We start from the raw sequence: 12081 nt of genomic DNA, 5'->3' as shown, positions 1-12081 counted from the left end.
ATCCGTCGAGGTCGGATGCTTGTGTGACTGCTCGACATCAGTGAGAGTTTCATACCATGCTTACCAGCAGCAGAGATCATCAACTCATGAAAAGGTGATGAGTTCTGAACTCCACCGACATAATCTAAAGGTTAGATCAAATTCAGGATATCGATGTGATCAATGCAGTTTTTTATTTTATTTCAGATTTTATATATAAATTTTTTATATTATAGATCCTTAATGGTAGTTTAGATCTAATCTAAGGTATATTTAGAAGATTAAAATATTTAATTTTTTAATATTTCACTGTAAAATTTTAAAAATACATACTTTGAACTATCCATTTTTTCTTCATATGGTATCAAAGCAAGGTTTCTTATGATATAAATTTTTTTGCATATAATCTAATTTTAATTATTTAGATTAGATCTAAATAGTTAATTTTAAATCTGAGTAGTATAGTAATCTGATTGGATAGATCCTCATAGCCATCTGGTCATAGGAGAAATCAAGATTTCACTATCCTATTTACTCATTCGATGATCGTCTATGGCGTGTAGGGGTGCTGCGCGATCTTTTTCATGATAATGAATAATGAAAAAAATTTTAAAATTTTATTTTAGATCTGAAATAATGTATATTAGATCTGAAATTAAAGTTTTGATCATTAGATGATTGATTGTAAAAATATTTTATAAAATTGAAAACTATTTTCAAACATCGAATTCGAACCCATATCAGCCCAAAACATAATTGAGAATTAAGTGATCTAGATTTGAGAATCAAAGATCTAAGATATTAATTTCATAATTCATGGGTTAATGGGTTAGCTCGAGTCAAATTCATTTAACTGGGTTAGACCTAGGGTTAGAAATCATTGATAATAGACCATGTTAGTAATTGATCAAATCTAATTAAAAGTTAATTCTGATTGGGTCAATTTCTTCTCTTGATCAATTTTAATAGTTATAGTTGGTCAAGTCCATATCTTTGATTAGACCAATATGGACTTTGATCATAGCTTTATGGTCGAATCCAAGTCTATAATTTGATCAAATTGAAAATGACTAACTAGTTGGTGTCTAAGATAAGTATGACAGCTTTGATCGATGGTCATTAATTGAGAGCTACTCGTATAGATTGAGTCTATATCGAGTTAATGGCATATCCCTCCCATCGATTTCACTTATCTGACCAACATGGTGAATCATGTTTTGATTAAATTACTTAATGATTGGAGTTGACCCATGCTAACTAGAAAATCAGTATGACTAATTTAGGTGTTCCTAGATCAACTTGTCTTGAGTCCTCTTTATGACTTGGTGAATCCAGTAAGAGGATTCATGATTGGTTGGCTGGACCAACTTATGCCTGATCTTCTTAAATCTGACTTGATGAAGTCAGTGGGAGGATTAAGATTAACTGGTCAAGTCTTATCTCATCTCTCAATTCAACTAATTAAATCTTCTAAAATTTTTAGGTCTGTAAAATGAAATAGTTATGGTGATAACTAGATCATAGCCTCTCATTAAGTTGGGTGATAATGAGTCCAATGGTTTAGATGATCATTAGAGGTGCCACACGTCTGGTGCTCATCTAGCTGTCAGAATTATTATTCAAATATGTTGTTTTAGTTGTATCTATCTGATGATGATTAGGTTGGCCGAGCCACACTCGGACCTGGTCACTCGTTTGTTAGATACACTAAATTCTGGCATGTTAATGGTTGGACCTAACCAAAATCTTCAGTGGAGGTGCCACACACCTGCTAAAGAGGTGTCTGGGGCAAAATTGAATACTAAAAATTGTTTGATAAAATAATTGGTTAAGAACCTATCTATGGGTACACAAGGGTTGGTCGAGCCATACTCGAGCCCATACACAGTCCATGTGGATTCTAGTACCCACTAAGAAATTAGTGTAATTCCTCAAATTGAAGGTAGAGGCTATCACTTCGAATAAAATAGTAGGAGAATCTTTAGACTAAAATCCATGTCTTTAGGCTTAATCAATTCATAAACTAATTAGGTTTTGGTTTTTCTTTTGCAGTTATGGACACCACCTTGTCGCTTCAATCACTATTAGATAGTGATAAATTGATGAGATCAAATTTTGATAGCTGGTATCAAAAGCTCAAAATAGTATTGGAGCATAAACGGATCTTGTATGTATTGACAAATACGGCACCCAAGGAGCCAGCTCCGAATGTGCGTAGCATGGTCAGAGATACTTATCAGAAGTGGCTCAACGACCAAACTATGGTTCATTGTATTATGCTGGTGGTGATGAATGATGAGTTTAGCCATCATTTCGTGAATGCTCATCCACAGGATATGTTGCAAATGTTGAATGAGTCCAATGGCACATCCAACGACGTTGAGAGGTGCAAGACTAGTTGTGCCATCTTCAACACTCGAATGAGGGAAGGAGCATCAGTCACTGATCATGTATTATACATGATCGAGATGATTGAGCACTTAAGGAAGCTCGACTTTCTCTTACAAGAGCAGTTGGAAAAAGATACTATTCTGAATTCTCTACCCAAGTCCTACCTCCCTTTCCTTACACATTTTTGATTGACAAAGCCTGCAGTTGACTACCATGGTTTGTTGGGGTTACTGCAAAACTTTGAGAAGGATCATCGCTCCAAAAGGAGTTGGTGAATGTTGTGGGAGGGTCTTCTTCTGGATGTCGATCCTTTAAGAAACAAAAAAAGAACAAAAAAAATAAGAAAAGGGTGCAAAGTATTGGGACACCCAAAACCAGTCAAATCAAGAAATCCAGGTCTGACCAGAGTCAGACGGAATGCTTCTACTGCAAGAAGTAGGGGCATTGAAAAAGGAATTATCCTCAATACATTACCTCCCTAGATCTGAACAGATCGAGAAAGAAGCAAGTTGTTGCTAGACAAGGTAATTATATGATAATACCTTGTAATTTCTCAATTTATGATTCTACTACCTGAGTATTAGATACCGAAAGCTCTTTTAATATTTGCAATTCGTTGCAAAGTTTGCAGGTCAGTAGGAGATTTGAAGAAGGTGAAAGATTTCTTAATATTAGAGATGGAAGATCAGTTTCAGTTCTAGTGTCAGGGACTATTAACCTTGTATTCAAATCTAATGTAATTATTATAAGTGAATGTCACTTTTGTTCTTCTTTTTTATTGAATATTATTTTTGTAGGCCTTTTGGCCATGTACAGTTATAAAATTTTAATAAAAAAAATAATTTTAATATCATTATGAATGGTGTTAATGTGATGAACGGACAACTGAACAATGGTATTTACATATTATCATAATCTGTTAGTGTAATGTACACATCCAACAAACATCCTAGAATTAGTAATGTCTCCGATATCTACCTTTGGCATTGTAAGTTAGGTCATGTTAACAAAACAGAATAAATAGGTTGATACAAGAGGGAATCTTCGAAGTCAGTGATTATGAATTACTCCCAACTTGTGAGTTCTGTCTTCTTGAAAAAATGACAAAATAACCTTTTACTGTAAAAGATCAGCAAGCCAGTGAAGTTCTAAGTCTGATACATACTAATGTATGTGGATCGATGAACACTAGTACCAGAGGTGGATATTATTATTTCATTACATTTACAGACGACCTATCGAGGTATGGGCACATCTACTTAATGACACATAAGTCAGAATCATTTGAAATATTCAAACAATTCCATAATGAAGTAGAGAAACAAACTGAAAAGAGTATTAAAACTCTTCAATCTGATCGAGGAAGAAAATATCTCTTTAGTGAGTTTCTGACATACTTAAAAGAGAATGGGATTCTCTCATAATAGATCCCTCCTGGAACACCACAGCATAATGGTGTATCGGAAAGAAGGAATCGAATCCTGTTAGATATGGTTCGATTCATGATGGGCTTTACAAGTCTGTCAATTTTTTTTGAGGATACGCACTCGAGTCAACTTGTTATATTTTAAATAAAATTTTGAGTAAATTTGTAAAAAAAATACCACATGAGATGTGGACAGAGCGTAAGCCAGCACTCTCTCACCTGAGGATTTGAGATGTCCGGCTTATGTCAAACATTGGAAAACTGATAAGATTGGACCTAGGTCTGACAAATATTTATATGTAGAGTACCCAAAAGAGACCAAAGGATATTACTTCTATCTTGCTGACGAACAAAAGATGTTCGTCAGTAATAGGATTGTCTTTTTAGAAAAGGAGTTCCTTGGTGAAGAAACTAATACCTCAAAGATTGAACTTGATGAAGTTTGATCGATAGAAGAACCGACATAATCTAGTAAACCCATAGAGTCTAACAGATTAGATCAAATTCGAAACCTATTGTAGAAACATCTTTAAGGAGATCCGGTAGAGTACCGTGTCAACCGGATAGGTACTACGATTTCTTAGTCTGAGATGGGGATCCAGCTGAACTGGATGAGAACAATGAGGATCCGATCACCTATATGGATACGATGCAGAGGTCTAACTCTGATAAATGGCTGGAAGCTATGAAATCTGAAATGAAGTCTATGAAAATCAACAATGTATGGACATTGGTTGACCCACTTGAAGGGGTAAAATGCATAGGATGTAAGTGGATCTTCAAAAAGAAGAGGGGCACAGACAGAAATGTGGAGACCTATAAAGTCTATCTAGTTGCTAAGGGTTACCGTCAGTGTTATGGTATTGACTATGACGAGATATTTTCTCCTATGGCAATGCTCAAGCCTATTCGGATTATGCTTGAGAAAGCAGCATATCTGGACTATGAAATCTGGTAAATAGATGTGAAAACAACCTTTTTAAATAGAGAGCTAGATGAAGAGGTGTATATAATACAACCTAAAGGTTTTATATCTATAGATGAGTCTAAAGTATGCAAGCTTCAAAGGTCCATCTATGGACTTAAGCAGGTATCTCGGAGCTTCATTAAGAATGGAGAGGAACCCTACATATATAAATAGGTTAATAACTCAGTGGTAGTATTTTTTATTTTGTATGTCGATGATATTCTCTTAATCGAAAATGACATCCCTGTATTATAGAGAATAAAAGTTTGATTATCATCACAGTTCTCCATGAAAGACTTGGGAGAAGCATCCTTCATCCTTGGGATGAAGACCTATAGAGATAGATCTAAAATATTGCTTGGATTATCTCAATCGACGTACATTGATACTATTTGAAAAGGTTCAGATGGAGAACTTCAAGAAAGGCTATCTTTCGATAGGTCAAAAAATTTCTCTCTCGAAGAGTAATTGTCTGACAACTCCTCAAGAAAGAGAGCGTATGAGTAGAATTTTATATGCTTCGGTAGTGGGATCTATTATGTACGCCATGACATATACGTGATCAAATGTGGCATACTCATTAGGAGTAGTGAGCAGATACCAGTCCGATCCAGGTGAGAATCACTAGAAGGTCATAAAGATCATCCTTAAGTATTTGAAAAATATTAAGGATCAGTAGCTTATCTATGGAGAATTTAACTTAAAACTTATGAGATTTACAGACTTTAATTTTTAGTCGGATCATGATGACGGCAAAAGCGTATCGAGATATATTTATACCCTGAATGATGGAGCAATCTACTGAAAAAGTTTTAAGCAGCACACTGTGGCTGACTCTACTTGTGAGATAGAATATATCACGGTATCCGATGCTGTGAAAAAAGTTGTGTGGCTACGAAAGTTCATCAACGAGCTCAGAGTGGCACCCTCCCTTGATGGCCCCATCTTGTTGTACTGCGACAGTACTGGTGCCATTGCTCAAGCGAAGGAACCAAAGTCACATCAGCAGACCAAGCACATTTTGTATTGCTACCACCTGGCCCGAGTGATCATGGATCGAGGTGACGTCGAGCTTCAGAAGATCGATGGAAAAGAGAACCTGGCTGACCTATTTACTAAAGCCCTCAGCGTCAAGGAGTTCAAAGACTACAAATCAAAGATGGATATACGATACTGCACCGATTGACTTTAGTCTAAGTGAGAGTTGTTAAAAATTATGTCCCAAAGCCAATCGTCAGCCTGTTGATGGTTGTGCTTATCATTATAATTGTATACGAATTATTGAATTAATAAATATTATTTGAATTTTTTATCACTGTGTATATCTCATTTTGAACTCCTGTTGTGTGATAAAGTCCTTAGGACTATTTGATTCGATATAGGAGGATATATCATTTAGTCCTTAAATGAGTTCACAACCAAATGATATGCTATTACTAGAATGATAGACACATCAAGTGTAGGTCGTTATGTGCCATATAGGTTGGTTGTCCTCTTAACCAAGGAGCGTGGAGACGCTGCTATGGCATGTAGGTGAAATATAAGAGTACATTTCACTGAACGTGACCAACTCTGGAGTATTCTGCTATCAAGAGTCACTCCGAAAGGATATAGATATAAGTGTCCCTCCGACCTGAGATCACCATGGTGACTTGCAAGCAACTCACTATGCTTTGGTGCCGAACTACATGAATTTCTAATTCAGCAATGAAAGGTTTCTGGGCATAGTCAATACTTGTGAAGTCAGTGTGTGAGTCAAGATAGAATTGACCCCTCTGAATAAGTAGGAGTTAATGTATCAATGTGTTTCAATTCAGTAAAACCTTGGCCAGGATAATCCATGTGATGGATTTTGAAAATTAAAATTCAATATGGATGACCATATCAGGTTTAGCAGTTAAACCCTAGGTCACCTTGAGCATTTGGATCAAAGAGATGAATTATACGATAACTATACTCAAATAGGTTCTTGAGTGTTGCTTAGCATACATTCGGCCTATTCGGACGTCGGGTACCATTACTAGATAGTTACTACGATTGGTACAAGAATCAATTTCTATGCTACCGACTTAAGTTAAAACCTATGGGGTCACACACATTAGAAGTTTCTCTCCGATCACTTGACTAATATGAAGAGTCCCAGTCAACGGGGACTCTGGTGAAGAGTCTCACTTGACGGGGACTCTGCTGAAGAGTCCCACTAGACGAGGACTCTAGAGAAGAGTCCCACTAGACTTGGACTCTATCATTAATGGAGGATTAATTAGTAATTAGATTACTAATTAGTTCAATTTGATTGAGCATTAAAGTTTGGATCAAGTCTGACTAACTTTGATTCAATCAAGTCAAGTCTGATTAGGTATGAGATGACCTAATCAGTAAGGGAGAAATGATCCTGATTTGATCAGATCTATAGCTCAATTAATTTATTAATTTGATTAAATTTAATTAAAATTATAAGTGTCTAATTAGATCAAGTTCACCATATTTTATTTGGGTCTAATTGGATTGGGTTTGAAAGAAATCCAATTGGTTAAACCCCAGAGTCCTAAATGAGTAGGACTCTATCCCTTACGCCACCTAAATTGTCTCACGTCTTTTCTCACCACATAAAATCAGTTTGTACATGAGAAAATTAAAAACTAATCCTTCTTTTATCACTCATTAAGGATAGAAATTGATTGGTTTTGATTTGAATTCAAATTAGTTTGAATTTCAACTTAAAATCTTATCCATATCCTTCCACACGTTGGCTGCTTTTGAAGGGGTCTATTGTGTATGAGAAATGAAAGTCTTTCTAACTGATTTCATGTCCAATTTTTTTATAAGTCTCTCTTTAAGTTAGATAAGGGTGAGAAAAAGTTGAAGTCGAATTAAAATTCAAAAGAGTTTGAATTGCAACAAACTCCAGCCCTTATCCTGTTTTATCTAGTTTGTGCGACAACCATAAAAAGGCCATAATTTTGTATGCCAAAAGAAGAGAGCTCTTCACCATGAGATACTAGAGAGAAATTGGATCAAAAACACTTCTTTGGGATGTGAGGATTGGATAGGTTTCCTTCCTCCTTGGTGTGAACAAAAGAGGAGACCGTTCTCCTCTTGGGTGAGAGATCTAGAACTGTTTTAGATTTTTGGGTAAGAAAAAAATCAAAGAGAAGAGAGTCTTCATCTAAATTTTCTCCACCATCCAGCATTCTTCTCTCATCCATCTTCAATATTAAAAAGATTCGAGGTGATCGAAGAAGGAGATCAAGCCAGATCTGCCATCAGAAGCTGACTGCGTGAGCTAGCACTCCTGTAGAAGACTGATCAATCTGAGCGGCTTTGTGTGGACCATCCATGGAGGCCGAACACTTGAGCAGCTGTTCGTCATCAGTAAGAGCTTCATAGCATGCTTACCAGTAGTGGAGATTATCAACCAATGAAAAGGTGATGAGTTCTGAACTCTACCGACATAATCTAAAGGTTAAATCAAATTTAGGGTATCGATGTGATCGATGTAGTTTTCTATTTTATTTCAGATGGACTTTATAGGTCTCTACCTTTCCATCTGCTTCTTTTTTCCTCTTGAAAATATATTTACACCCCATAGATTTTATCCCTTCAGGTGGATCAACTAGTGTCCATCTCCATGGACTTCATCTCGGACTTCATGGCCTCAAGCCATTTCTGAGAGTCGGACTTTTACATGATCTCTATATAGGTGATCAGATCCTCATCATTCTTATCAAATTTATTGGGATCACCATCTTAGACCAAGAAATCATAGTTTCTATTTGGCTAATGTGGTACTCTACCGAATCTCCTTAATGGTGCCTCTACTAGCTCCAGATTCGATTCTCTAATCAAATCCAATTCTGTGTATGTCGGTCTTTCCACCTCATGAACTTCATCAAGTTTAATTTTACAGGCATTAGCTCCTTCACTAAGAAACTTTTTTTTCAAAAAGACTGTCCAATTGCTGACAAATACCTTTTATTCTACAGCGAGATAGAAGTAGTACCCTTTAATTTTCTTTGGATACCCTACGAACAAGCATTTATCAGACTTAGGTCCAAGCTTATCTATCTTTAAATGCTTGACATAAATTGGACACCACTAGATCCTAAGGTATGAGAGCACGGGCTTACACCCATTCTATATCTCATATGGAGTTTTATTGACAAACTTGCTCGGTACCTTTTCAAAATATAGCAGATAGTTTCTAGAGCATATCTCCAGAAAGTGATTGACAGACTCACAAAGTCTATCATGGATCAGACCATGTCTAATAAGGTTTGATTACTCCTCTCAGACACCCCGTTATGTTGTGGCGTTCCAAGAGGAGTCCACTGTGAGAGAATCTCATTCTCTTCTAGATATGTCAGGAAGTCACTGGTGAGGTATTTACCACCTCAGTTTGATCGAAGAGTCTTAATACTCTTTCCAGTTTGTTTCTCTACTTTCGCACAGAATCATTTGAATATTTCAAATGATTCTGATTTATGTTTTATAAGATAGACATACCCATACCTCAATAGATTATTTGTAAATATAGTGAAGTAGTAGTATCCTCCTCTGGCACTTATGTTCATAGGTCCGCATACATCAGTATGTATTAGACCTAAGACATCGCTGGCTCTTTCATCTTTTCTCTTAAAAGGTGACTTAGTCATCTTGCCAAGTAGACAGGATTCGCAGGTAGACAATGCTTCACAATCATCTATCTCAAAGACACATTCCTTGATCAATCTATCAATTCTATTCTTGTTCACATGACCAAGCCTATAATGTCAAAGGTAGGATTCATTGATATTATCTAATTTAGGATGCTTGCTGGCTGTGTACATTACACAACAGGCCGTGATATTATGTATATGCCATTTTTCAATTGTCTACATGTAATTGTAGTATCATTCATAATGATATCATAAAAATCATCTTTTATTATAAACTTGAAATCAAGTTTGACCAAAAGGCTTACAAAGATGATATTCATCAAAAGAAGGGACAATAATGACAATCATCTAACATGACACTACTGGACTCGAAGACAAGCTGCAAAGTTCCCAAGATCAGAACTGAAATAAGGCTTCCCTCTCCAACATTAAGGAATCGCTTGCCCTCTCGAAACTTCCTACTTACCTATAGTCTCTGCAACGAATTGCATATATTAATCGGACTTTCGATATCCAATATCCAGGTAGTAGTATCACAAATAGAGAAATTATAAGGAGTTATCATATAAGTACCTTGTGAAGCAATCACTTGCTTCTTTCTCTTATATTTAGGCCTGTTTGGATCAAGGGTGGCTATATAAGTAGGATAATTTCTCTTCCAATGATCCAGCTTCTTACAGAAAAAGTATTCGCCTGGCTCTTATCAACTTTTGATGATTTGCTCTGCTTGAGATCGACAGCATGGGATTTCTGCATCTTTTCTTCTTTTCTCTCCTAGAGGATCGACGTCCTGCAGATGATCCTCCCACTAAATTCATTGGCTCTTTTTGGAGCTCGTGATCATTCTTAAAAGTTTTCAGTAACCCTAACAAACTATGGTAGTTCACTATAGGCTTCATCATTCTATAATGATTGAGAAAGGATAGGTAGGATTTTGATAGCGAATTGAGGATAGCATTCTTGCCTAACTATTCATATAATGAAAAGTCAAGTTTGCTAAGGCATTCAATCTGCTCAATCCTGTATAGTACATGATTGGTGACTGAAGCTCCCTCTCCTATATGGATATTGAACACGATGTAGGAGATTTTGTGTCTCACAGTATCCTCAGGGGTGCTGAAGGACTCATTCAATATTTGAATAATTTTCTCTAGCTGCGCATCCTCGAACTTATGGCTAAGTTCATCATTCATAGCTGCCCTTATCATACAACACACAGTCGTGCAGTCATTGAGGCACTTTATGTAAGTGTCTCTCGTGGCATGAGGAGTGTTGGCTGCAGGTTCTTTAAGTGCCTTATCCATTAGAACATATAAAATCCTCTCGTGCTCTAACATGATCTTCAACTTTTGATACCAGCTATCGAAGTTAGATTCGGTGAGCTTGTCACTGTCCAACAGCATACAGAGGGATAGTATGTGAGCCATAACTAAAAGAAAAATATAAACCTATTAGTATATGAATTATTTTTAATCCTAAAGATATGATCTTTAGTTTAAAGGTCTTTCCACTATTTTTATGAATTGATAGCCTCTACCTCCAACTTGAGAAATTATACTAATTCCGTAACGGGTACTAGAATCCACACCGACTGCATTCAGATCTGAGTGTGGCTCAGCCAACCCTAGTGCATCCATAGATAGGTTCATAACTAATTATTTCTTCAAACAACTTCTAACAATTAGGTTTTACCCCAGGCATCCCTTCAATAGATGTGTGGTGCCTCAACTAAAAATCCTGATTAGGTCCAACCATTAATATGACAATACCAATTACATCTAACAAACGGATGTCCAGGCCCGAGTGTGGCTCGGCCAACCTGAGCATTGATCTTAAGCTACGTCATGATGGTCATATGATAAATGACAATTCTAATATGTAATAGACACCAGATGTGTGGCACTTCCAATGCATATTTGAAATATCGGACTCATTATCATGCACCTTAATGGGAGGCTATGATCAAGTTATCTCATAATTTTATCATTTTATGGACCTAATAATTTAAAAAATTTGATTTCATTGATCTAAGAATAAGAGAAGAAGATGACCTACGAGCTGCAAATCCTCCCACTGACTTCATCAAGTCATATAGGGGATTAGAAATAAGCTGATCTAAAGATACCTAAATCAGTCACACTGATTCACCTTAATAGCATGGATCTACACGAATCGACTAGTGACCTAATTAAAATATAATCTACCATATTGATCAGGTAAGTGAGATCAGTGGGAGGGATGTGCCCTTAACTTACTGTAGATGCATCTAGGTGAATAGCTTCTAATTAAAAACTACTTGATCGAATCTGCCAAACTTATCTTAGACACCAACTGGTTAATTAGTTTTGATTTGATCCATCAGAAGTTTCGAGCTCAACCATGGAGTCATGATCATGGTCCATTTATTAGGGTCAAATACATGAACTTGATCAAACTTCAACTATTGAGGTTGATCTAGAGAAATTCTGACATAATCTAATACAACACTTGATTAGATTTAACCAATTTCTCTACTTGGTCCATATGTGTTTCTAACCCTAGGTCTAACCTATGAGAAGGACCTGATTCAAGCCAACCCATTGCCCATCGATTTATGTGGTATCTTAATGATCTTCAATTCTTAAATCTAGGTCATTCAAACTTAATTCAAAATTAAGTGT

Source organism: Elaeis guineensis, chromosome 16, assembly GCF_000442705.2.
Source record: "Elaeis guineensis isolate ETL-2024a chromosome 16, EG11, whole genome shotgun sequence".
Taxonomy (NCBI): Eukaryota; Viridiplantae; Streptophyta; class Magnoliopsida; order Arecales; family Arecaceae; genus Elaeis; species Elaeis guineensis.
Note: the sequence above shows the minus strand (reverse complement) of the source record.